The 27,662-nt window shown below is 47.4% G+C and overlaps 1 pseudogene; it reads right to left on the bottom strand.

Moving 5' to 3' along the window:
* Positions 1-5,521: 5,521 nt before the first annotated feature.
* On the bottom strand, positions 5,522-26,931 carry LOC136510345 (uncharacterized; annotated as a pseudogene).
* Between the last annotated feature and the right edge of the window lie 731 nt (positions 26,932-27,662).

Here is a 27,662-nt window from a genome sequence, read left to right as displayed (position 1 = left end):
AGCAGTGTGTGCATGCATTATATCCCTTGTTTGACTGTTCTGAAAGATTACTTAGAGCAGGCCAATCATTGATTGTTACGAACAACAATGCTCGCAGATCAAAGTGTTCCTGTTTGTACTCATCCCACACACGTACACCTTCTTTATTCCACAAAATGAGAAGTTCGTCAATAAGTGGTCTCAGGTACACATCGATGTCATTGCCAGGTTGCTTCGGGCCTTCGATGAGCACATGCATCATAATGAACTTCCGCTTCATGCATAACCAAGGAGGAATGTTGTAGATACTTAGAGTAACAGGCCAAGTGCTATGACTACTGTTCTGCTCTCCAAAAAGATTGATACCATCTGTACTTAAAGCAAACCTTAAGTTTCTTGCGTCATTTGCAAACTCCAGGAATTCTCTGTCGATTGCTCTCCACTGGGACCCATCAGCAGGGTGTCTCAACATATTGTCTACCTTACGGTCTTCTTTGTGCCATCGTAACAATTTTGCATGTTCTTTGTTTCTAAACAGATGTTTCAAGCGTGGTCTTATAGGAGCATACCACATAACCTTGGCAGGGATTTTCTTGCGCGGATGTTCGCCCTCAACATCACCAGGGTCATCTCGCCTGATCTTATGCCGCGACGCATGGCATACCGGGCATGCATCCAATTTCTCGTACTCTTTGCCACGGTACAGGATGCAGTCATTAGGACATGCATGTATCTTCTCTATTTCTAGCCCCATAGGACAGACAACTTGTTTTGCTTCGTAGGTAGTGGCGGGCAATTCATTGTACTTCGGAAGCATCTTCTTTTGGATTTTTAGTAACTCTCCAAATCCCTTGTCAGATACACCATTCTTTGCCTTCCATTGCAGCAATTCTAGTGTGGTTCCCAACTTTTTCTGCCCTGCGTCACAAGTTGGGTACAACAATTTCTTGTGATCTTCTAGCTTCCGCTCGAACTTGATCTTCTCCTTTTTACTTTCACATTCTCTTTGTGCGTCACGAATGACCTGAGAAAGATCATCAGTCGGCTCATCTTCTGCGGCTACCTCTTCTTCAGCTTCTCCCATTGCAGTATCATTGAAGCACGCACCATCGGGAATAATATCATTGTCGTCCCATTGTTCTTCTTCACCTTCTTCCATTACAACACCGGTTTCTCCGTGCTTTGTCCAACAAATATAGTTTGGCATGAAACCCGACTTGAACAAGTGTGAATGAAGAGTCCTTGAGCAAGGATATTCCACCGTATTCTTACATATGGCACATGGGCAGCATATGAAACCGTCGCGTTTGTTTGCCTCGGCCGCATGTAACAAAGAATGCACGCCGTCAATGAACTCTTGGGAGCGGTGATCAGCATTATACATCCAATGACGGCTCATCTGCATTACATGACATAAATATCATATTAAAACCTAGATCATAATTAATTATTTATACAACATGCGTGCCACCACAAAAGATACAAATTTATGAAAGCATCGCTACAATGTAGACAATCCCAACTACCACTAAAAGAACTAAAGCTAAAATACATTTCAGGAGCACAAGGATTTCGCGACCAATCTCAACTAAAACAAACAGATCCCCCGATTGTGCAACATCTTTGGGCTTCTTCGGCTGGATCACTGCCTCATTAGCCGCCGTATCTGCCTGTTGTGTAAGATATTTTTGCACGAGTTCAACATACTCTTCCTCCCAGTAGAAGCCTGAACATCGTCCACTGCCATCCCACTGAAATTAAAACAAAAAATTAGAACTTTAATCACAACCATCATGAAAATAGGTATAAACTAACCATAATCATTAAATACGATAAAATAACTCACATTGCGATCGGGACACTTGTAGAAGATACGATCCTTGTTGGGACCCTCTTTCTTCACTCGGTACTCCATCACAATCTTCGTCTCATCACGACACTTGCCGCATGGAATGAGAGGGAGGCCCGACCTAAGTCGCTTCGGAAACCCATGAGAGGCCGAGGACCCGGAAGCAGTTACCATCTACTCTCTATACTCATTTTTTAATACACTATAAATTTCTCCTTTTATAAACAAATAAAATTAAGAAACTATAAAATTATCTAGATCTCTATACTCATTTTTAATACATTATAGCTCAAAAACATGTTTTAATAAATAACCATCCGTACTAGTTGACCTTGCTTACGTGATCATCTCGGCGAGCATTTCTCCACCGGACGGCACCGTACTTGATCAAGGAAGAGCTCCGATTCTACGAGGAAGGGAACACGGTCTTCCACGACCGTTGTCGCTCTCCCTCGTAGAATCAAAGCTCCTCCTTGACATCCGTTACCGCTCGGCAGAGAACATGATCGCCGAGATGAACACGGTCCGCAAGTTCAACTAGTATGGATTTTCTATAATTTTCTAACTATTTTCTAAGTTTATATTTATATATACTACGTTTAGGTACGGTGATTGACAGACTACTGCGACGATATCGGGACATGTGAATAAATAATCATCCGTACTAGTTGACCTTGCTTACGTGATCACCTCGGCGAGCATTTCTCCACCGGACGGCACCGTACTTGGTCAAGGAAGAGCTCTGATTCTACGAGGAAGGGAACACGGTCTTCCACGACCGTTGTCGCTCTCCCTCGTAGAATCAAAGCTCCTCCTTGACGTCCGTTACCGCTCGGCAGAGAACATGATCGCCGAGATGAACACGGTCCGCAAGTTCAACTAGTACGGATTTTCTATAATTTTCTAACTATTTTCTAAGTTTATATTTATATATACTACGTTTAGGTACGGTGATTGACAGACTACTGCGACGATATTGGGACATGTGAATAAATAACCATCCGTACTAGTTGACCTTGCTTACGTGATCATCTCGGCGAGCATTTCTCCACCGGACGGCACCGTACTTGGTCAAGGAAGAGCTCCGATTCTACGAGGAAGGGAACACGGTCTTCCACGACCGTTGTCGCTCTCCCTCGTAGAATCAAAGCTCCTCCTTGACGTCCGTTACCGCTCGGCGGAGAACATGCTCGCCGAGCTGAACACGGTCCGCAAGTTCAACTAGTACGGATTTGCTATAATTTTCTAACTATTTTCTAAGTTTATATTTATATATACTTTAACCTTCTTTCATGTAAATATGCAAGCTTGAAGTGATTTTGAGCTCAAATTGCTTACAAATGAAAAAAACTACAATAAAGAACCATATATATATAGTGAACAAAATGGCATAAGACAATGATGAAAAATGAGAGTATGAGATTGGTAACCTTTACAACTGAAGAATCGACGGAGGAATCGAAGAAATCGACGGAGGAATCGAAGAATGGATGGAGGAACAATGGAGGGAGGGAGGAAGCAAGAACACTAGTGCAGTGAGCTTCAAAATATGCTGAGCTCGGGCTCGGGGAGGAAGAAGGAGACGGCCGATATATAAAGAGAGAACATTTAGTCCCGGTTGGTGGCTCCAACCGGGACTAAAGGTAACTTTCCAACCCCGGGCGCAGCCACGGCCCGGGAGTAGACCTTTACTCCTGGTTGGATCCACCAACCGGGAGTAAAAGTATACCTTTAGTCCCGGTTGGTGGCTCCAACCGGGACTAAAGGTCCCTGCCACCTCTGTCTGGCGCAGTAGCCGTTGGGCAGGGACCTTTAGTCCCGGTTGGAGCCACCAACCGGGACTAAAGGTATTTCTAGTCCTGGGGGAAAAAAATTCCGGGACTAGAGCCCATTTTGGCCGAGGATCAAAGGTCTGTTCTCTACTAGTGGTAAAGGCCCTGTTTCCGGTAGTGATAGAAGTTACCAACATTCAGGTCTATTAAATATGATAGGAGCATTCCTATATATCGTAGTACTCATATATTTGTTGTTTGTATCTGTATGATGTGAGACAAGACAGGGTGATGATCCAACCACTAATGACATGTTTCACAATAGGAGTACTAAGCACGAGTGAAGGCATGCATATAGAACACATGATTCCTTGTATTCGGAAAAGCTTCTCTATTGACATGTACTCGTTTTTGTAACTCGTTTCCCGGCTAAAAAATGTAACTCGTTTCGTTTTAATTTTGTTCAATCAGTAGGAGAGAGAGTAGGAGAGAGAGTAAAATAAAAAGACTTACATTATTTTGCATCAGTAGGAGAGAGAGTACATGGCTGGTTAATTAAACAATGAACGTATAAAACATTGTGTGTGTATCACTTATTTCGGCCATATATAACATTGTGCGTCTATCACTTATTTACTCAAACAATGAACCACTACTAGAATAACTTCATCACTGGCAGTTTAAAGCACCCTGTCACCGCTGGTTTTGCTCAGCTGTGGTGAAAGTTGGCAGTGACAAGGATTTTCATTATTGTCGGCTAGAGAGACGTCCGTGAAAATCAAATAAAAAATTTAAAAACATGTCATCGCTCGGAGTGGGGCGTTCGCTTTACGCGCCATAGGTCGGAGTGGGGCACTTGCCCTATACACGATCGCCGAGAGGGGCCCGCCTTGCGCCATCACTGGATGGGGACGCTCGCCCTGCGTGCCATCACAAGTTGGACCCCATGTGCCATTGCCAGGAAGGTGGCAAGAGCACCTGCGCGCTTGGCCTACCGACCGAGGGAGAGGGAGGGAGGGAGGGAGAGAGAGAGAGCCAAGAGAGAGAGAGAAAGAGGCCAGAAGGGAGAGAGAGCCTAGAAGACTGAGCGAGAGCCCGAGAGAGACGGGAGCAGGATAGAGTCCGGACGCCAAGTTGACTGATTAAATACATTGAATCAAAATTTCAGATCTGAGGCATATTTTTACTATATTTGCCATACACAAATGGAAAGTTGAATGGTTAAATATCCGTGAAAATCAGTTTCACCGCTGGTTTCATTATGAACCGGCAGTGAAAATGTGTTGGTGAAAATATATTTTGTAGTAATGAACATATCCACATGGCAATCCGGAAGTTGGCAAATGGGATCTTTGACTTATTTAGGCAGTACGCCATGTTTTGGTGCTAGTGACAATCAAAATGTGGTGTAATTGAACAGATAAATATTAATAAAGCATTGTTTAATGCAAAACCCCCAAATCTGATATATGAAAGGAAATGATATAATAACATGGCAGCAGTCTTTGATCAATGCAAAGACCTTTATTTGACACACAAGACAGTGACAACCATATATAGACACAAAACATATTTTATAGACACAAACATGTTTGGTTAAACAATGAACACCTAGGGCACCTCTTCACATGGCAACTAGGAAGTTGGCAAATGAGATCTTTGACTAATTTAGGCACTACGTCATATTTGGTGCTCGTAATAATCAGAAATTGGGGTAAGTAAATAAACATCAATAAAGCATTGTTTAATGCAAAAACCCCAAATCTGATAAAAGGGAATGATTTAATAACCCAGCAGCAGTCTTTGATCAAGACCTTTATTTTACACGATGACAATGGAGGCCATAGACAACATATGTCCAGGGAGTGCATCACTTTCTCTGGCTAGCTAACTGTAGGTAGGCAGTAGCTAGGCCTGCAGTTCAAACTTCACGCACATAAACACCAATGGCATCGATGAGGCTTCCCGAACGTCCATAGAATCCCACAATGCTGCTGTTGGCTGGCGCGGTAATGCAGAAAGGTGTCCCATTCTTAGTGCCCCATGGGCCCCAGGTTCTGTTGTTGGTGACAAGATTGAATGAGGTTAAGACAGTATTTGGTCCGTATAAGCTGTATGTTCCTGAAACTTCCTTGACGTACTCGGCGTCGTCAAGATCGATCTGCACGCATGATCAGGAAGATAAATAGGCAGAATGTTTAGTAACACACTCGCTGCTTCTGTGAGGCAGAGAAAAATTCAGCAGATAATGTTTGTCAACCATCCCAGTTATGCTTGCGTCATATATATTTTCATCATCATATTGATTAGCTAGTATTTGTTGATAGACAAGATCAATGTTGAGACTTGCGGTCTCAGACAGTGTGGAGGAGGTAGAGGCCTCCGCCCGCTAAGCGCTGCTCTCAGGCGGAGGCTCGGGAAACAGGCACGACAAGTGGGCGTGTAAGGAAATGGCACATAAAACTAGGGTTTCATTAATACATTCACCAACCTCCTGCACTGTTACAAGTGTTCCCTATTTATAGGACTCAACTACCACTTTTACAGAGTTTATAATAGTACCCTTCAACTGCTACAGTACATTCTCGGAATATTCCACTACTCGCCTTTCCTCTCGGGGGTAATTTTGTCTTGCCGCCCTCAGGTACTGGGCCTGCGCGATCAGCCGGCCCATCAGGCCTCAGGATTCGGCGATGGGCCTTTGGGCCTCCGCCGTCGGTCTCCGCCCCATCAGGCCTCAGGATTCGGCGAAGGGCCTTTAGGCCTCCGCCATCGGTCTCCGCCCCTGGGACGCCGAGGCCGCAGACCCCCGACGCCCAGTATTGCCGTCCACGAGCGCCTTCCTCTGGTTACCTGCACACACACACGTAGGTAACGTTGGCACTTGATTAGCCTTGCAGCGGGGCGGCCTCCGCCCCCTCCGCCCGGAGACGCCTACGAGCTAACCGGGCGGGGGCTGCGCCAGGGTCACCGGCAGTGTCCTGCAAGCAGTCTGAGAAACCGTCATCTTTCTGAGTCTGGAGGCGTGGTAGCTGGGCCTTTGCTTAGGTAGTTGGTCGGAGATGTCTCTGTGAACTGCTGGCCGCGTAGGTCTCCGCCACTCTCGGAGGCCGTGTTACAACAGTTCCCCCCTTTTGAGACCACGGTCCGCCCGAGCGTGTCGTGAGCTCAAAACGCCCTAAGCAAGGACGTTCGCGGGGGCGGAGACTGCGCGTAGTCACATCTCCGACTGATCCCCGCAGGTTCCCCCCTGGCCCGCTCTGGCGTGGCCGCTGGTCTTGTCATAGTAGCCGTTAGGTTGCAAAACTAGACGTTGTCCTACACTGTGGCCGTTTACGCCGTATTGCTTTCCGTTGTGTACCTTGCGACTTCTTCGGAGATGACCGTTGGGCGGCAGGCGAATTCTCCGGAGATGACCGTTGTACGGCGGTAGCCGAACCGCCCGCCCGCGGCCTATATAAGGGCGGGGTTGGTGGCGGGGTCCCCCCCCCCGCACTGCTCATTCGCTTTCCTTGCCTTTGAGAAATCGCTCTCTGCTCTCTTTGCTTTCGCCTGAGCTGCCTTCGCGCGTTCCGTCTTTCCGCTTGCGTCTTCCACCTAGGTTACCGCCGCGGTGGCTTTCTTTTCCGCCTCCGCCCATACTCGCCGGCCCGCCTTCTTCGGACCCTATCGCCACCTTCTCGGCGTTAGGGCCGCCGGCTGGAGCGCGCTTTTTGAGGAGTGCATGCTTGCCTCCGCCTCCGCGTTGGAATTTGAAAAGCTAGTGGAGGAGGATTTGGGGAGTGTCTCCGCGTCCATCGGAGACCTGATCGCTGTGGATTCCAGAGACATGGCGATAAAGTCATGGGATTTTGGCCCCTCCTCCATTACTGAAGAGGCGGTCGTGGAGATGTTGAAGGAATCGTATTTTCCTTCTTCGAGGGTAAAAATCCCTCCGCCCGGCCAGACCGTTCTGGAGCCGAAGGAGGGATATGCGGTGGTGTTTCGGGACTTTTTCACCTGCGGCCTCCGCCTTCCTTACGTCCCCTTCCTCCGCCGGGTGTTGGAGACGTTCAACGTCCAGGTTCACCATCTGACCCCTACGGCCTTCCTTACGCTCAGCAAATTTTGCTGGGCGTGTGTTTCTTATGGTGCCGAGCCGGATGTGGACACCTTCTGCGCGTACTACGAGCTGTAGAAGTAGCCGAAGAAGAAGGAGGAGGTGCGGGAGGGCAAGGAGGTGGAGGTGACCTACCAGTATGGTAGTTGCACCTTTATGTTGAAGAGGAACCAAGGCGTAGACCGCCTGGAGATTTCTTTTTGCCAGAAGGGCAAGTGGGACCACGGCTGGCTTGAGCAGTGGTTCTACGTGAAGACCTACGGGGTCCGCGGTACTACCGAGGATGGTGCGGAGGTCGTGGAGTATCCATTGACTTCAAGAATGGAGGAGATGGCGCCGCATACGCGCGTGGATCCGCCGAAGGAAATGTCTCCGGCGAGGAAGGCTTGCGACCGGGCTTTTGCGGTTGCGTGCCGCTACTCCGGGGGCCGCGACCTGGTGGAGGAGATTATGGCCTCCATCTACTGGCCCCTGGGCCGAGACAACCCAGCCTTTCGGCTGGAAAAGGTGAAGGTTCCTATTTTTGGGCCGGAGGCCAGGATTCCTTTCCCCTGCTTTGGCCGGTCTTTAGGGGAGGGGGTGACGGAGGACAGATTCGTTGCCGACGTTGAGGAGGCCACCGTTGGGTTGGTTGGCAAAATTTCCGAGCATGAGTACACGTCTCGGAGAGCTGTGGCAGGCACCATGCCGCGGCTCAATCGAGTTTTTGAGGAGCTCAGGATCGTCTACCGGGAGCACGAGGTTCCCGCCGAGGTCCTAGCTTCGATTGACAAGAAGAAGAAGAAGGCCTTCACGAAGAATGTTACAGCGGAGGCCGAGTCCAAGAAGAGGAAGGGTGCCGCTGTTGCTCAGGCGCCTGCGAAAAAGAAGAACAAGACCGGTGCTCTGGTGATCGCGGCGGCCGCGTCTTTGGCCGGTAGTGCTGGCGTTGCCTCCGCCGGCAGTTAAGATGTTCAGAGCTCCTCCGTCCCGTCAGTGGATGTGCGGGTCACGAGCGGCGAGGATCGCGGCTCTCCTGGAGCTCCGGTGCACCCTGTGAGTGGCGCTGTGAGCGGTGCTGGGCGTCCGGAGGCCAGCGCTGCTCTGGTGCGCTACTTGCACGGTGCTGCGAGTGTCGCCGAACAGCCGGAGGCTAGCGCCGCCGATCCTATGCCCGACATTTTTGGCGGGCTGTATTCAAGTTCTGAAGAGGGCACGGATGTCGCCTTGCAGCATGCTCCTTCGTCGCCCGCCGTTGTTGCGCCTTCCTCCGCGCCAGCGGCCGACGTCGGGCAGCCGGGGGCCATGCTTGCTGAGCAGGCCCCGGCGGCTCAGGCTTCTTTGAGCCCTCTGCCCGCCAGGCCACTGGCTGAGGAGAGCCGGCCCTTTGGGCCTTTGCCGCATGATATGGCAGAGACTTCTGCCTAGGGGGCTCGGCAGGCGGCCCAGCCTGGGCTTTTTATGAGTAAGTTTGTTTGGCGCACATTTTTGTGTTTACTATCTTCGCCCGGTTTAATTGTTTATGTATTCTACCAAGTGCTAATACCATGTACTTGTTGCTTCGTAGGTGATGTCATGGCTGGACTCCTCACCCCGAAGGAGCAAGCGACCGCTGCCAGCGTCAGGTTTGGTCCGAGGCATCCGGGGCCGATGGCGCCGGGTCTGAGTGAGTATAGAGTGTTTTTATCTTACTTGTTTTTTGGCCTGTTGTTATTGTCTATTTCTGATCGGCCCTCTGACCTGAGTTGTTGTTGTTGTTTTCTTTTTTTGCTACGCAGGTTCCTCCGACACTTCTATCTCAGGTTGGGAAGAGTGCTATCTTGGGGTTCTTGGAGACGTCGAAGGTGGTCTCTAGCAGTTGGTGTATGTATTGTGAGATTTGCTTTTCTCACCTTATGGTCTTGTGTTTGTTTGTTCTTGTTTGAACAGATCACTTCAAACAGCGTCTGAGGGACATGGATTTCTTCCAACTTCTCCGTGTTCATCTAGAACACCAGAGCTTGGTGCGTCTTTGGTGGTTTGCCTTTTTTGGTGTATGTTCGCCTTTAGACTTGTTTTTGTTTCTATTGCTGATCGCCTTGGTCTTCTTCTTTCTGATCGCAGGGGTATCACACGGCCGTTGTTATGGAAGAGCGCTGCACTCACGAGGTCTCCGACCGAGATACTACGATTGAAGCGCTCAAGGCGGAGAACGAGCGCCTGGAAGGTGAAAAAGGGGGTTTGGCCAACTCCCTTGCAGCTCTCCGCCTTTCTCTGGCGGAGAAGGAACAAGAAAAGGAGGCTTTGAGGGCCGATCTTGCCAAGGCCCGGGATGCAGAAGCTTTGTCCGCCGAGCAGGCCCGTAGGGCAAACGAGTTGGCCGAGGGTCTCCGGCGAGAGCTGGCCTCTGAGAAGGAATCCGCAGCTGCGGTGAGGGAGCAACTGTCTTTGACGACGAGGCGTTTGGACTCGGTCAAGGGGGTCCTTGCTTCAACCATTGGCCATTACCGGGCCATCATCACCGAGTTCGGAGGCAAAACCTCCGCTCCTCCGGAGGAAGACAGCATCTACGCCCTCGCCTCCTGGCTAAAGCATCACCTTGCGAAGCTCCCTGGTCTGATCAATGGCTGCACGGACTACGGGGCACTGGCAGGAGTAGCGAATTACGCCAAGCTTTTGGTGCGCGGCGGGTGTACGCATACCGAGAGTATTCCGAAGGGAGTGCTGCCGGGTCCGGAGGAGCTTGGTGAGACTTCTCTTGGTTTGCGAAAAACCTTGAGAAATTTCATTGGGTACTTTTGGGCTCCATTTGGGAGACCTGCTGCCCGGAAACTGGCGGAGGAAAAGAGGGCGAAGGTATTTCTAGTCTTTGTAGCCGCTATTTTTGTCTCCTTGCTTTTTGCGAAGCTGCGAAGGCTTTCATTGCCTGTGCCCCTGATATTTTAGCCTATGCTACAGGATGCGCAGAAGAGTCTTATGGGCAGGCCTCCGTCAGTTCCGCGCTCGGCGACCGCAGGCGGTGCCTCCGCCACAGCTGGCGCTCCGGTGGGCGCTACGATCGGCGGTGGTGATGGTCGGAGGCCGCAGGCGCCGTCCCTGCCCACATTTGATGCGGGCTCCGTTCCAGGGACTTCGGCTGTGGCCGAGGTGCCGGAGGTGTAGGCTCTTTGTAGGACTTAGCTGTTTTGACTTGTATATTGTAGTCCAGTTGGGCTCTTGTAAATAAAGTTTCTTTTGTTCTGTATGATTTTGTGGAAAATTTTAACCTTGCGCAGGTTCTGAATGGGGAGCCTATGCAAGATGTCGTGCCTTTGACTCTCTACAACGATGGTATTTATGTGAGCGGAGAGCTTTAGGAGTATTGGCGTTCGGCCTTTCCCCGCAATGTTGCGCGCGACGTGTTTGAGTCAGTTAAGTTTGACATAGACGACGAGCGCGCTGGGTTTACTCGCGCGCTTGCTTGGCGCGGACCTCCGCCACAATAGTTTGGATTTTATTGTAAGTTTGTGTCCTATAAGAATTCTACTTGACGTTTTATGGAATACAAAACAGGTTCACTTTCTTGATTGTTTGTGCGGGGGCTTTTGTCTATTGTGCTAGTTTACATATCTCATCTAGTCCTGAGCTTGCACACCGTGGGCCTTTGCTTGGGCGAACGTGCGCGATACTGAGGTGGTGGCCAGGACCTCCACCCCATGTTCTCTCCTTCTCTGTGCTTGCTTGATGGCCAGGGTAGAAGTGTTGGTAGTTTTTTGGCCGGCGGAGGCGTACTTGAAGTCCGCCCAGCGAGGCTTGCTAAATCGGTGTGTGATCCGATAGGAGGTTTGGCGCGGCTTGTGCAGACGGTAGAGGCTTTTGGTATTTCTTTAGTTGGGCGTTTTAGCTGTCTGGTGGTATGGGCCTCCGACGCTGCTCACCCGTGGGACATGTTTCATTTGTGGAGATGGTAGGTTAGGTCTCCAGCGTCAGGGGGATGTTACGAGATTTCGTGCAATATCCCCCTTCTTCCGTAGGCCTGCACTATTCATCACCATGCCGTAGTTCTTGTCTCTTTTCCCACTGTCTCCGACCATCTACTGGTGCCTCCGATTTTACGAGTTTTCGTACAATATCTACGGCCGACTTAGATATCTAAGGAGACCCTTGCCTCCATGGCCGTTGCTGTGGCTTGTGCTTGTGCTCTGCCTTCTTCCCCCCTTGCGCCTTATGCTGACTGAGGTTTTAAGGGCGTGGGGGGAACCTGTTTTTATAGCGGGGTGGTGGCTTTTGGTTGTTAAATTTTTGGTACGTTGTTTGTTGGAACGTATCTTGGCTTTAATGGCCTATATCTTGCTTGAATTATTCGTGCCTTTTGAGATCTTTTGTAGTAAATAGGCCTAGTGCCTAAGTGACAGGGTTTTGTCGGACCTTTTCCTTGTTTTGCTGTTTTTGATGGCGGAGACCTTCTTCCTGGTTCTAGCACTATAATGGTGTTGCCCCTGATGCTTGGGGTGGTTTTTTGTTAATGTCGGAGGCCTGTTTGGCCGAGGTTGTTTTTTCCTTGATGCCTGAATTTGTTCAGGTCTTCGTCAAGGTCGGAGGCCTGTTTGGCCAAGGTTGTTTTTGCCTTGATGCCTGAATCTGGTCAGGTCTTCGTCAAGGGTCGGAGGCCTGTTTGGCCAATGTGGTTTCTGCCTTGATGCCTGAATTTGGACAGGTCTTTGTCAAGGTCGGAGGCCTATTTGGCCAAGGTGGTTTCTGCCTTGATGCCTGAATTTGGACAGGTCTTTGTCAAGGTCGAAGGCCTATTTAGCCAAGGTGGTTTCTGCCTTGATGCCTGACTCTGGACAGGTCTTTATCAAGGTCGAAGGCCTGTTTGGCCATAGAGGTCGTTTCAAATTGCCAATGCATGTGGCCGGCGCTTTGAAAGGACCTGTGCTTATTTTTGTTCACCGAATATTGCGGTGCCAGAGCTGGCCGCTTTCGGTTTTGGACTTTTCAAGTGTTCTTTTGGGGAATTACCTCTTTATACTTCTAGAGGATTTTTACATTGAGCCTGCCTCGTTAAAAACCTCACCTCCATTTGGAGTTCCCCTGTGAGGAAAAGAGTACAGGCTCTTTTACATTTTTTGGGTTGAAGAAAAAAGAGCTAAAAGGTAAATGAACGGAGGGGCCTCCGCTTATTATTTGCGAAGGTTGCCCTTTGGTACATTGCCTAGATGTAGTATCTGTGGAGGCTGTCAATATTCCAGGTGTGGGTTGTCGTGACACCTTCGCTGTCGGTCAAGTGGAAAGAGCCAGGGCGGCCTGCTGCCGTTGCTATGTATGGGCCTTCCCATTTCGGTTGCAGTTTGCCAACAAGTTGTGCATTGGGTTTTCTTCTGAGTATGAGGTCTCCGTGTTTTATGTCTTCCCTTACCACCTGAGAGTCTCTCCACTTCTTGGTTTGGGACTGATATTTTGCAATGTTTTCGACTGCTTCTAGTCTTATAGCTTCTATTGTTTCTTTTGCATATTCTTCATCTTGCAACATTAGCTGTCTCGTTGTGCGGAGGCTTTCATGCTTGATTTCTTCTGGCATCATGGCCTCTTCTCCATAAAGCAATTTGAATGGTGTGAATCCTGTTGTTCTTGAGATAGATGTATTGTGTGACCAAATCACTCCGGGTAATTCATCTACCCATTTTCCTTTGCGTAGGCCCAGCAATGTTTTTGATATTGCTAAAAACACTATTCTGTTTGCTCTTTCCACAGCACCATTGGACTCTGGGTGGTATACTGAGACGAAGGCTAGTTTTGTCCCAATGCTTTTGTAGAATTCTTTGAAGTTCTCTAAATCGAATTGTTTTCCATTGTCTACTATCAGAATCCTCGGTACACCGAATCTGCAAATGATGTTTTGCTAGAAGAATTTTCTGATAGTTTTTAAGGTTATCTTCGCCAGCGGCTTTGCTTCTATCCATCTTGTAAAATATTCTACTGCCACTACTATGAATCTGTTTCCTCCTTGGGATGGTGGTAATGGGCCGACTAGGTCCATACCCCATCTTTGTAGCGGCCATGTCGGGGGTATAAGCTGGGTCTCCGACGATGGTTTTGACTGCCTGGGAGAGAATGTTTGGCATGCTTTGCATGTTCTGACTATCTGCTCTACGTCTTGTATGTGTGTTGGCCAATAAAAGCCTTGCCTTATTGCCTTTGCTGATAATGCTCTAGAGCCAATGTGCGACCCGCAAATTCCTGAGTGTATTTCTTGAAGCAACTCTATGCCTTCGCTCTGCGATATGCATTTGAGGAGAGGCTGGACTACTCCTTTCTTGTACAGTACACCATCTATGATTGTGTAATTTCTTGCCCTGGCATGTATTCTTGCTACTTTTGCTTCATCTTCTTCGGTGGTTTTGCCTTCTAAGAATTCTGTTATCGCCTTTCTCCAATCTTCATTTTGCAGGTGTAGTATGGGCTTAGGTGCCTTAGATGTCTCCGCAGTTGCTGGAGACTTCAGGATCTGGTAAAAAGTGTTTGGTGGCAGTGGCAGGTTGTTTGCCGTAGCTTTAGCTAGTTCATCTGCCTCTGCATTTTCTGATCTTGGGATGTGCTTCAGGGTGAAGCCCTCGAATCTCCGCTCCAAATTTCTGACAACGGATAGGTATTTAATGAGTTCTGGCTCTCTTGCTATGTATTCTTTCTCTACTTGGCCAGTAACCACTTGAGAATCTATTTTGACTGTCAATGTTTTTGCCCCTAGGGCCTTTACTTTACTGAGCGCTAGGATCAGGCCTTCATATTCTGCTATGTTATTTGTTGATTTGAACTCTAGCCTTGCTGCGTATTTCAGTCTGACGCCAGAGGGTGCTGTTAGGACGGCGGAGGCTCCTGCTCCGGCTTGGCCCTAGGCTCCATCCGTGAATGCTATCCAGCCTTGAGTGGTTGGTTGTACCTTGGGCTCTGTCGGAGGTGTCCAATCTGCTACAAAATCGGCTAGTGCTTATGATTTGATTGCTGTTCTAGGGACATACGAGATACCAAACTGTGATAGCTCTGTAGCATATTTGCCTATTCTGCCGGAGGCTTCTTTGTTTCTGAGCAAGTCTTGCAGTGGCAGCGATGTTGGAACTAAGATTTCGTGGGCTTGAAAATAATGCTTTAGTTTTCTTGATGCCATCAGCACTGCATAGGCAACTTTTTCTACCTCAGTGTAGTTTAGCTTGGCTCCGGACAGTGCTTCTGAGATAAAATAAACTAGCTTTTGAGTTTTGCCTGATTCTTTTTCCAGCTCGTGAACTAAGACTGCGCTGACTGCATGGTCGGAGGCCGCCACATATAGCAATAAGTGGCTGTCTGATTCTGGGACGGAGACCACCAGTGAGTTGCCAGATACTCTTTGAAGTTATGAAATGCCTCCGACTGCTTGGACCCCACTCAAAGTTGTCTCCGCCCCTCAGGGCTTGGAAGAAGGGGAGGCTGCGTTCTGCTGATTTTGAGATGAAACTGTTGAGCGCTGCTATTCTTCCGGTCAGCTTATGCACTTCTTTCTTGTTTTTGGGTTCTACCATTGTCATTATTGCTCTGGTTTTGTCTGGGTTCACCTTGATGCCTTCGCTGCTAATGATGTATCCGAGCATCTTTCCTTTTGTGACTCCAAATATACATTTTTCTGGGTTGAGGCGGAGGCTAGCTATCCTGAGGTTGGCGAAGGTCTCCTGTAAGTCGGAGACATGATCATCCTTGTTCTTGCTCATGACCACTATGTCGTCGACGTAGGCTATGATGTTTCTATCTAGTTGTGAGCCCAAAACTTCCTTTGTCATTCTGGCAAAGGTTGCTCCAGTATTTTTAAGGCCCTCCGGCATTCTGGTGTAGCAATATGTCCCGAATGGAGTGGTGAAACTTGTCTTATCTTCGTCTTCTTTTTTCATCCAGATTTGGTGATACCCAGGGAAACAGTCGAGGAGAGAAAACCTCTGGCATCTGGCTGCCTTGTCGACGGAGGCATCTATTCTTGGCAATGGGAAAGGGTCTTTTTTGCAAGCTTTGTTCAGATCTGTGAAATCTATGCACATTCTCATTTGTCATTCTTCTTTGGTACCAGTACTACGTTTGCAAGCCATTCTTAATATTTGACTTCCCTGGTGACTTTTGCGTCTAGCAATCTTTGCACCTCCGCCTTTGCTGCCAGGAGTCTGTCCTCCGACATTTTTCTCTATTTCTGCTTTCTTGGCCTCATGTTTTCATTGATATCCAGTTCATGTTGTATGATGTCCCTACTGACTCCCTGTAGGTCGAAGGCTGACCAGGCGAAGATGTCTTTGTTTTCTACTAGAGTTTCCATGAGCTCTTCCTCCTCTGCTTTGCTCAATTCCGAGCTGATTGTTACTTTTCTGTCTGGTAACTCCTTTTCTAGAGGGGTCACCTTTGTCTCTTCTTGACCTGCCATATCTGTTTTTCCTCTAGGCATATCCGGAGGCTCTAGTTCTTTGTCTGCCGACTCGACTACGTTGATGTTTCTTTGGGCTCTGTAGATTGCTTTTTCTATGTTTCTTGCTTCTTTTCGGCTGCCTCTAACTGTGATAATACCATGGAGTGCTGGTATTTTCATGCACAGGTAGGCCATATGCAAGGCTGTGTTGAATTTGGTTGTGAATCCTCTGTCCAAGATCAACGACGTCGAAGGTTATGTACTCGGTTCTAGCATTTGCTTGGGTTCCAAAGGACACTGGGAGTGAGATTTTTCCTAATGCTTGTATCTGCTTGCCTCCGAATCCTATCAAAGGGGATTTAGAGGGCTGTAGTTGATTTCTGCTAAGCTTCATTTGGTCGAAGGTATTTGCGAAGATGATATCTGCTGAACTGCCAGTGTCAATCAGTACTCTGCTTATCTCCCATGCTGCTATGTTGGTCTTGATTACCATTGCGTCTGTGTGAGGGTAGCTTTCTAGCTGGAGATCTTCTTCTATGAAGGTGATTGGGACTCTGGACCAATTTGTGTATTTTGCTGGGCCTTGGACTGCTACGTTGTTTACCAGGCGGAGGTGATCATTTTTCTGCTTTTTCGTTTGAAACTCCATTGATGATCCTCCGGCGATTGGTAGTATCATGCCTATTGTTGGTAGCGGTCCATGGGGGTTGACTTGGTTTTCTGGGTTTGGCTCATTTTTTGGTATTGGTGGTTGGTTGTGAGGTGGCGGTGGAGGCAGTTGCTGCATGTGCTGCTGTTGCGGCGGAGGCTCAAACCTGATTTGGTTTTATGGCGGTGGGTTTGTTTCGAGGTAGATTATGTGGGGAGGTTTTGGGTTTATATAGGTCAGGCTTGCCTCCGACCTGTAGTTACCCGCCGGAGGCTGCTGCGAAGGCGCTGACCGCCATGCTGGTAGGAAGTTTGGGTAATAGGCAGAGGCCAGTGTGGAGGGATGTATTTGGTTTGCGTTTAGCGCTGGGTACATTGGGCAGTACTGCTGGTGGCCAGTTGTGAAGGTGGTGCTGACCTCTCTTGCGCTCTGCTGTGTCAGAGGTTGGGCAGTCTGCTTGTTCTTCATCCTTTCTTATGTCTCTTTTGTCTCCGGACGATCTTTGGTGCTGTGCCCTGCACTTTCGCCGTGAAAAACGCAATATGGCCTGTGTTGTTTCTGGTTGTGGTTTTTGTTCTAGTTTTTGCCTTGGTAACCTTGCCGACCTTGGTTCCTGGTCTGGGTCTCTGGCCGTGCTGGCGCTGCCAGTTGCCCTTGCTTGGGGTAAGGTTGACCCTCGATGCTGAGCACTTGCCCCTGGCCTGGTTTCTGATTTGATGCATTCTGGTTCGTATAGGTCTTCTGGGAGTTTTTGCTGCTATTTTGCTGTCTGTTTTGACCCTGCTCCTCCAGCCTTTTCCGGAGGTCATTGTCTGATCTGCAGTATTTCTCAAACTCGTCATACAACTGCTGTATGGAAGTTGGTTTCTTTCTTGCTAGGTGTGCTGTGAATGGCCCGATTCGGAGGCCTTTGATCGCTGCTTCAATAGCGATCTCGTCTGGGACGTCTGGTGCCTTCGCCTTTAGTTGCATGAATTTCCGGAAGTAGTCGTGTAGTGTCTCTCCCTGCATTTGCTTGCACTAGAACAGATCTGTAGATGTCAGCGACTGTGCTGTTAGCCCCTTGAAATTTGCCAATATCTTGTCCTGGAGGTTTTCCCAAGAATAGACCGTGCTTGGTTTGAGCATGGAATACCAAGCCAACGCGTCACCTTCGGCAGCAATAACAAATGACTTTGCCAGGACGGCGTCGTCTCCGCCGGCGGAGGCTACTGCTGCCTCGTAACTCATAATGAACTGATGGGGGTCCGTCTTTCCGTTGAACTTTGGTAGTGTGATTGGCTTATACGCCGTTGGCCATGGCGATTGTTGTATGCCTTCAGAGAGTGGGGACTTGGGATCGAGAGGCCTCCGCATCACCTGAGATGGCATCGTGGTCAGGCTGATCACTGGCGGAGGTATGGTTGCAGTTGGTGTTGCTGCGGAGGCTGGGATTGCGGAGGTTGACGCTAGTACTGCATGCTGCATACTTAGCATCTCAGCATGTAGGACTGCCAACTACTGCCTTATTTCTGCTGCTTGTGCTGATGCTTGAATAGCTTGCTGATTAGCTGCGAATGCTGCTGCCATTCTATCCCTCTCTTGTTGCGCTCTTTGCAACTGTGCTTGCAGCTGTTGCAGTTCTTGCTCGAGTGTTGTGGCTGAGTTTGGTTGGGCCTCTGGATCTTGAATCTCTGGATCTTGGGGTTCTGGTGGTTGACCCTGGGCATCTGGTCTGGTGTCATCCTCCGCTGGCGAGGTTGCATAGGTGCTACGGGTGGTGCGCCTAGGCCTTCCTCTCTGACCCGTGGTCGTTGCTTCTTTGGTGGTGGTTTTTCTTTTCCCTGCCATCGTTGGTTTGCCTTGGCCAAACCACGGTGGGCGCCAATGTTGAGACTTGCGGTCTCAGACAGTGTGGAGGAGGTAGAGGCCTCCGCCCGCTAAGCGCTGCCCTCAGGCGGAGGCTCGGGAAACAGGCACGACAAGTGGGCGTGTAGGGAAATGACACGTAAAACTAGGGTTTCATTAATACATTCACCAACCTCCCGTACTGTTACAAGTGTTCCCTATTTATAGGGCTCAACTACCACTTTTACAGAGTTTACAATAGTACCCTTCAACTGCTACAGTACATTCTCAGAATATTCCACTACTCGTCTTTCCTCTCGGGGGTAATCTTGTCTTGCCGCCCTCAGGTACTGGACCTGCGCGATCAGCCGGCCCATCAGGCCTCAGGATTCGGCGATGGGCCTTTGGGCCTCCGCCGTCGTTCTCCGCCCCATCAAGCCTCAGGATTCGGCGAAGGGCCTTTAGGCCTCCACCATCGGTCTCCGCCCCTGGGACGCTGAGGCCGCAGACCCCCGACGCCCAGTATTGCCGTCCTCCTGCTTGGGTCTCTGCCCCTACACTTTAGGCCTCCACCATCGGTCTCCGCCCCTGGGACACCGAGGCCGCAGACCCCCGACGCCCAGTATTGCCGTCCACGAGCGCCTTCCTCTGGTTACCTGCACACACACATAGGTAACGTTGGCACTTGATTTGCCTTGCAGCGGGGCGGCCTCCGCCCCCTCCGCCCGGAGACGCCTACGAGCTAACCGGGCGGGGGCTGCGCCAGGGTCACCGGCAGCGTCCTGCACGCAGTCTGAGAAACCGTCATCTTTCTGGGTCTGGAGGCGTGGTAGCTGGGCCTTTGCTTAGGTAGTTGGTCGGAGACGTCTCTGCGAACTGCTGGCCGCGTAGGTCTCCGCCACTTTCGGAGGCCGTGTTACAACAATCAAGTAATAGTATATAATGTAATCCAATTGGAAAAAACTGACTCACCCTTTGAGAAGTGCCACCACTTCCACCCCATGGGCCAGCAGTGTGCTTCTCGCCAGCTTTGTCGGTATAAGTGAACTGAATCGATTCAACAGCACTGCCACTGCGAGTGGTGATGGTGAGGCTCCGCAGACGCTTTGGTGGAGCTGTTATGTCATGATCCCACCCTCCCGCTCCACCCCATAATCCCATCTTCGTGATAGAGATCCAGTATCCACAAAGTTTTACATCCAAAAAAACAAAAAAAGTTTTATATATCAAATTTAGATTTCTCTCACCGTACGTGCGTACCTTTGGCTGCTGTGATGAGCCAAACACCGGCAGAAAACTTCCATGGTAAGTTCATCAGAATTCCCACCAGTCCTATCGGGAAGATAGTTTCTTTTTATGACACCGCTCGCCATAGCAAACACTCCGGTTCCGCCGTAGATTGCCCAGTCATCAGACCCACCCGTTATCACTCCATTGGTAAGGAGCGTGGAGCCCTTAAACCTGTATATTTAATTTGTATACTAGCTAGGTTAAATAAGTTCATTCATTGTGAATAGTACAGTACTAGTTCAGTGGTATGCCGTACCACTGGACATGCTATATGTATACTATAAATGTGGTTTATTATTAGCATGGCAATTTAATATAACTCAGGAAATCACATTATTAGGGCATCCCAATAGCTATAGAAATCGCTAGCATGTAATATATTTTATTACACGTGGACGAGAGAGAAGGTAAAAATCGATCTCGCTATCCGAAAAGGTTATGGTCACTGACACTCCTCTGCCTTCCCGTCTACCATGCATGCGCACAAGTGTTTCTTTTATTTTTTAAAACTTTCTTCCTTCTCTTTTGAAGGGGTCTCTTGAGGATGCCCTTAGCCAATCGAGGAACAAGCGCATGCAGATTATATATATCATTTTATACGTTCCAAACATGGAGCAGATAGAAGGTACGTGCTATCTACTACATGTACTCCGTATTAGCTAGTCTAACGAATTTCATTGCCTGACGATGAATCGCAGAACACATGCATATTCAAGTAAAATGAAAGGGAGATCCAGCAGTATTTGAATATATAGACAGAGACACGCGCGCGAACGAATAGATAACTGAAATCTCACACATATACATACCTGTCGTTCTCAAACACGATGGTGAATATTTGGTGTGTGTGTTACCTGTTAGATACTTTGGGACCATCTAGGAGTGGATCCAGTGGGGTTTCATTGGGTTTCTCGTAGTAATGGTGTGAACGGAGAGGGACAGAGAGGGAGAGCAAGAGCTAGGGTTAGGCACTGACCATCCATTGAGTAGGGGATCCGGCCATCAGGTTCATCGGTGAAGTTCTGCGCTAGGCAGCGACAGTCGGAGAAGAGAGAGCGACGCAGTGAAGACCGTGGTGACGCAGTGCAGTGGCGGCGGCGGTGCTTCCTGTCACTGGCTGCGCCCCTCTGTTAGATCGGAGTAGGGTTTCTAGGTGGGGCGTACGGCTCAGGCGAACCTCGTACAGAGTGCCGCCGGCCCTCACCTCTATTTAATGCGCAGTGTGACGGGGGGCCGCCAGCCATAGATGGACTGGGCGCCCCCGATCAGGGCGTGAGGTCAAGGCCCAAGTGGCCATTGGGCCACTATGGTTGGGAGATCAAACCAACATTCTACCCCTTGATCTCAACTGATACTTTAACTTTAAACTTTGACTTTAATCCCTTTCACTTTTATTTGTTCCATCACAGATTAGTGTATAGAGCATGCTTCATCGTCACGGTCAATCGCCGATAGATTTAACAGCTACAATACACGTCTCTGTTCTGAAACAGATTCTTTAACTTTGGGCCCTTTATTGTCCGAAAATCATAGGCTATACCATAAACCCATGTCGACCGTGTGTTCTCTAAACACACTGGGTGGTCAGCCTTTTGTACGCGGATCCGCAAGCACTTTCTTGTTACTTTTATGTTCAATACTTTTAGTATGATTCCAGACTTTCTCCTTCACAACGTATAACTTTAACGTCAATGTGTTTGGCAGCACACTAGACCCGTTGTTATAGGAGCGAACTACTTAAATGGTTATTGCTATTGTATACCATTATCAATTCCGGGTGTAAGTTCTTTTAACCATTTCGCCTGTCCTTAAGCCTCATAACAAGCTTTACTGTGGGTATACATCTATGATGACACCACAACTGTTTCTTTGGAGCTTTTCCACAATAAAACTCCAACTACGAGTGTTAGCTACTATGTGGGTTTCACTAAACATCACGCCAAAATTTAACATTTGTACCCACAACTATTTGAGAGTACTTATTCTTTCTTACTCACCATGAGGCCTATAAATCTTTGCACAATTGCAAAATATTCTCAACTCCATTCCAGTGATCTATATCTGGACTGAACTTCTGCCAAAACATCTCGGATACATGAACTATGTCAGGGTAAGTTCTTACTTATAAGCACTTATTAAGCTTCCAACAGCTGAAGCATATAGGACGTCCTTTCGATCGATCTCACATTCGTTCTTGGAACACTGAAAGTTCCGAAAACTATTACCCTGGACTATAGGAACAGGTGCAGGTATATTCACATATATACTTTATTTCTTTAGAATCTTCTCTAAGTATACACTTGAGATAGTTCTAATACCCCTTTTTCCTTTTGTCTCGGTAAGTTCCAATTTCTGGAATGAATGACGTTTTACCAAGACCATTCTCATTGAAACTTGAGGGCAAGAACTGCTTCTTCTCCAACAGTAGATTAACACCACTACTAGCGAGCAAGGTGCTACCCACATGCAGGATTAGGAAAATGAATTTCCCATGTTTAAAACTTTGCATAAATGCAATTGTCCTCTACATTCTCTTTAAAACTCAAACTTTCTTATTGTACTGTTAAACTTCAAGTATCACTGTCTTGAAGCTTGCTTTAATCCATAAATGAATTTCTTCAGGCAATATCCCTTACATTCTTTTCCTTCCACGACAAAACCTTTTGAGTTATGCTATGTAAACTTTTCCATATAAATCCTCATTGAGGAAAGTGTCTTTACATCTTTCTGATGTAACTGTAAATCGTAATGTGCCACTAACACCATTATGATTCTAAAAGAATCCTTGCATGCTGATTATAATCTATTCCTTCTCTTTGTGTAAATCATTTCACCACAAGTGCCGCTTTATAGCTTTCAATATTCCCTTTTGATATCTTTCTATATTCCCTTTGGAGTCACCTTTGTCTTGTAGACCCATTATAGCCTACTGTTTTGGCTCCATTGGGAATTTCTTCTAAGTCCCAAACATCGTTGGTATTTATCGATTTCATTTCATCTTCCTTTACTTCTTGCCATTTAGACGTGTGAACGCCTCTCATGGCCTTTTCAAATGAGGTGGAATTACCCTCTATTTGAATTTCTTTCTTAACATTGACTACTTAGTCACCAGAAATATCTGATTTTCTTATTCTTTGGGACCTACTGGGGCCTCGTGGCACTTCTTTCATATGGGGCTATTGTTGCTCTTTATTGCCAAAAGGCAAATGTTCTATAGCCTCCTGTATCACAAGATCCTTGTTTACTTATTCATCTTCTTTAAGAGCTAACATCAGGTGTTGTATATGTCATACAACATCAACATGTATTAAGCAATTTATTGCTCTAAAACACTGTAGTGGATTTATAATCCGACTTCTATTCAAGCTTTAGGTATCTACATACCAAGCTCCCCCAGATTACTCCATCTTCTATAAAGATGGTGTATCTTCAAATTTCTTATTTTTGGTTTAATCTGCTAAAAACTCATATGGCGCGTTTAGCACCGCCTTGATAACTCTGAACTCGTCCAATATAAATACTAGCCGACTATGCTATCTTCCTATCGGAACTGTAAAAGGTCTAGGAATTTAGCTATTTCTTTACTTTAGGGGTATCGTTATTATGACCGTCTTACTCCCTCAACGATCACATTCATCTTTTATAGATCACTTTTACCTTCAATGCATAGTATGCATTGCATTATCTGAAGTATGAGGAAGTATCTTTCTTAATTGTCTTTCTTAATTAATCTTACATTTCTCCCCCTCGAAATGTGGTATGAACTTTTCTACCACAATTTCAAAACATTCTAAACTCTTGTGAATGAGGAAACTTTGATTACTTACTTCATCCACATGATTACATCATGCAAACAAAATTCGTATGGGAGTACATTTCACTTCAAAACTCAACATAGTCTATTATTTTCAATACTTCTGCAAGTCACGCTTGCATATCATTTTTATCTTTTGGTTCACATGCAACTTTCTTTTGTTCTTAAACTCATTGAGTACTTAATGACCTTGACACAATCAGAGTGTACGGTCAATTCTAGGATAGCATAAGAGCTACCGCAAACTTCTCTCCATGTGCGGAATACACTTAGAGCACATGAGTCATCATATCCTTCTCCTGCCATGCGGGATAAGTACTACGCCAAACTCTCCCGCCATGCAGGATTGGTTAACAGATGTACTATGCCAACTTTACCTCGCCATGCGGGTATTTTCTCAAACTTTTCCCGCCATGCGGGTACTATCACAAACTTTTTCCCGCCATGCGAGATATTCCTTTGAACGGACATAATTGCCAGGATTGGCTCGTGTTCAATCATCAAATTCAGAAATAAATCCGAATATTCTTTTAACACACATGTTATAATCCAATGTTAGTCAAATTAAACATTATGAATTTTACAACTCTCATAAGTGAAACTGAAAATAAATTCTGCTCCACAGAGAGTACATAAAAGACATTTCTCAATGAAGACTCTCATTGATCTATCTCTTTTCTTGGATCAATATCCTAGAATTATTTTCTTTTGAAGCCATTCTTTAAAGAGAACACAGTCCCTTAACCAATGGCATTCTTTCATACATAACTTGCCCATAGGCATTTCATCATCTGAGTCACAAGTACCCAGCTCATTTCTCTTTCTGCCTTCAAGAATGAAAGCATGGAGGTCTTTTATCTGAAAAATATTCAACAATAATGCTCATTAAACTTTGAAAACTTTATGTTCTATTCTATATCACCGTTGGGCAGAAATAGAATAAAACATCATTCTTCTACATTAATTCCACATCACCGTTGGGTAGAAATGGAATTAACGTATAGAAATTTGAAAACATAGAACTGCTCCTCAAAATTAAATTCTCCCGTTGGTTCGAATTTAAATAGAAGACAATCAACTTCATTGCAGCGGAAACATGAAAATACTTTCTCTAGTTTAAGAGCATTCCTTGATCTTTATCTATTCTCTAAAAAAATTAGTCACTTTGATGCAAAATTCATCAGAGATTTAAACTTTAAACATAAAACTCATATAGTTATAATATTGTTATCATCAATGTTGGTCAGAAAATAACAATACCATAATTTAACTTTAAGCTTAAATTCATAAATGAACTTATAATATTGTTATCATCAACGTTGGTCAGAAAATAACAATATTATAATTCATCTTATCTATAAACCGACTATTCCTCCAATTAAAAAAAACTTCTCTTTGGTTCCAATTTTAACTGGAGGATAAATTTTTCATCATTTACTGAATAACTATAACTGCTCTTCAAATTAGAAGACAATAAACCTTTAACTTTGCAGCGGAACTACGAACATAATTGTTGAATTTTACCCACAGAAAAATTCTCTTTTCCAATTTTCTTTGAGCCATTTTTCACTGGAAAAATTAGAAAAAGAAAATGGCTTAAACTTTTACTGTGCTGTGGCCCAACCATCAAAATGGCTCGGCCCAACTCGGCACGCGCGCGCGCAGCCACCCAGGCCGCAACGTGGGCCTGGGCCGGCAAAGCGCCGCGGCGCGCTCACCCGCCTGGGCCGCTGAGTGGCCCGCTTCATCTCCACCGTCCGTGCTCATCCGACGGTCGCCCGACCTCTTCCCCCGAACAAAAACCGGCGTCGCGGCCGTCAACCCCAGAACCCTAGCCTCATTTCTTTCTCCCTTTCCTTTCTTTCCACCGAACGGAGCAGCTGCGGCGGAAAGGTGGCGGTGGCCGCCAGCAACTGTGAGGAGGTGGCTCCGCCGCCTCCGCTGCGAGTCTCCAGCCGGCCAGCCGATCTATCTCCCTCCCCTTCTCCTCTGTTCTAGCGCCGCTCGCGGTCCAGCCATGGAAGGAGCAGTAGCCGTCCATGATGGCGGACTGGTGGTGCCAAGCCAGCGCCGCCGTTGGGCTTTTCGTCAGCGTGCGCGCTCGCTCGTGGCTGAGCGGGCCGCTACCGAGTAGCCTGGTGACGGTGCCCTATCCCGCGCGACGTCCAGTGTAACGGCAGGCGGTGGTGACGGCGCAGGGGATCCCCAGGTAGGAGAAAACCCCTTCCAATCCGTCCTTTCTTTCTTGATTCGGGATCACAGTTAGGGTTAGGGCAGCGGTCTATTCTTTCTCGATCCGATCCGGATTGGTCAATCCTTTTTTTTCTCTTTTCTTTTCTGTCCCCGATCTAGATCTACGAACTAGACTGGGGATTTTAGGGTTAGGGTTCTTTAGGAGGGTAATCCGAATCGAATTCGAATCCCCTTCTTTCTTTTTTCTTTCTATCACCCGATTAGGGTTTAGGGTTCGATGAACCCTCTGTAATTCTTTTCTTTCGATCCGAACCAGATCTAACCTATCTTTTCTTTTCTAATCGGTTTCTCGCCCCTGACAAGATCCACGCCTAGGGAAACCGGCTCTGATACCATTGTTAGATACTTTGGGACCATCTAGGAGTGGATCCAGTGGGGTTTCATTGGGTTTCTCGTAGTAATGGTGTGAACGGAGAGGGACAGACAGGGAGAGGAAGAGCTAGGGTTAGGCACTGACCATCCATTGAGTAGGGGATCCGGCCATCAGGTTCATCGGTGAAGTTCTGCGCTAGGCAGCGACGGTCGGAGAAGAGAGAGCGACGCAGTGAAGACCGTGGTGGCGCAGTGCAGTGGCGGCGGCGGTGCTTCCCGTCACTGGCTGCGCCCCTCTGTTAGATCGGAGCAGGGTTTGTAGGTGGGGCGTACGGCTCAGGCGAACCTCGTACAGAGTGCCGCCGGCCTTCACCTCTATTTAATGCGCAGTGTGACGGGGGCCCGCCAGCCATAGATGGACTGGGCACCCCCGATCAGGGCGCGAGGTCAAGGCCCAAGTGGCCGTTGGGCCACTATGGTTGGGAGATCAAACCAACATTACCAGCTTGGATTGAGACTCCCTGTACGCAAGCCACAAGGCTGGCGTCGGAGGCAGGACCATCATATATGGGGAAGTCACTGAAATATCTTTTGCCCATATCAGATTTTCCATCCATGGATATCTCCCTGCTGCCTGGAACAGTTCGACGAATATACAAGCTACTGAAGGTGAGTTTGTTAAACTCCGGTGACAGAGGTGCAGCCATGGGAGTGACTACGATGCTCGCCATGGGAGGAGTGACTACGATGCCCTCCATTGCTTGCTACTTTGCTTTGCTGATCTAGTTTGTTAACGAATGCAAGCTAGCTAGCTATGCACTATCTATCGATCTCTTGTGTATAATGTGTGCCTTGTATTGTGTGTAATGCTGAAAAGAAGTCATACATATATACGTATTTATAGATGAGCAGCCAGCGTGACCTAGCTATAGCTAGCTTGCATGCTACACGATCCAACACACATCAACTTGCATTATTACATTGCCTCAAGTTCAACGCGAACGCCACCGACGATGAAGTGTAGCTAGTTTATTTTTATGATATCATCAGTACAGTTTGCATGTTCACGAGATAAAACGTACTTTTCTTTTATCTTCATCAGAGCACCAATTACTTAATTGCTTGGACTACGTATACAGATTGGACTTAGAGATTCTTTGCGAGCTAATGCACGTGGATATGGGCATGGGAAAATTTCCTTAATTAGGATGATGATGCTTCCCAGTTCCCATGCGCTTTCGTACCTACATCGCCATTGTGATCCTTATCTCTTCCCATCCATCCCGACATCACTCAATCTTTTACACCATAAACACATCTCGAATTAATAAAACTCTAGACCATGCATGAATAACGCTCCCCCAACAGCTCGAATCGTAAGGCGGTCTCAGTGGAGGTTTCATGAGAGTTTCATTAAAATTAAATAATCTATCAACTTAGCAAATATGCTAACATGATACTA

This window comes from Miscanthus floridulus, chromosome 16 (assembly GCF_019320115.1).
Source record: "Miscanthus floridulus cultivar M001 chromosome 16, ASM1932011v1, whole genome shotgun sequence".
NCBI classification, from domain to species: domain Eukaryota; kingdom Viridiplantae; phylum Streptophyta; class Magnoliopsida; order Poales; family Poaceae; genus Miscanthus; species Miscanthus floridulus.
This window is presented reverse-complemented; position numbering and strand designations above follow the sequence as displayed.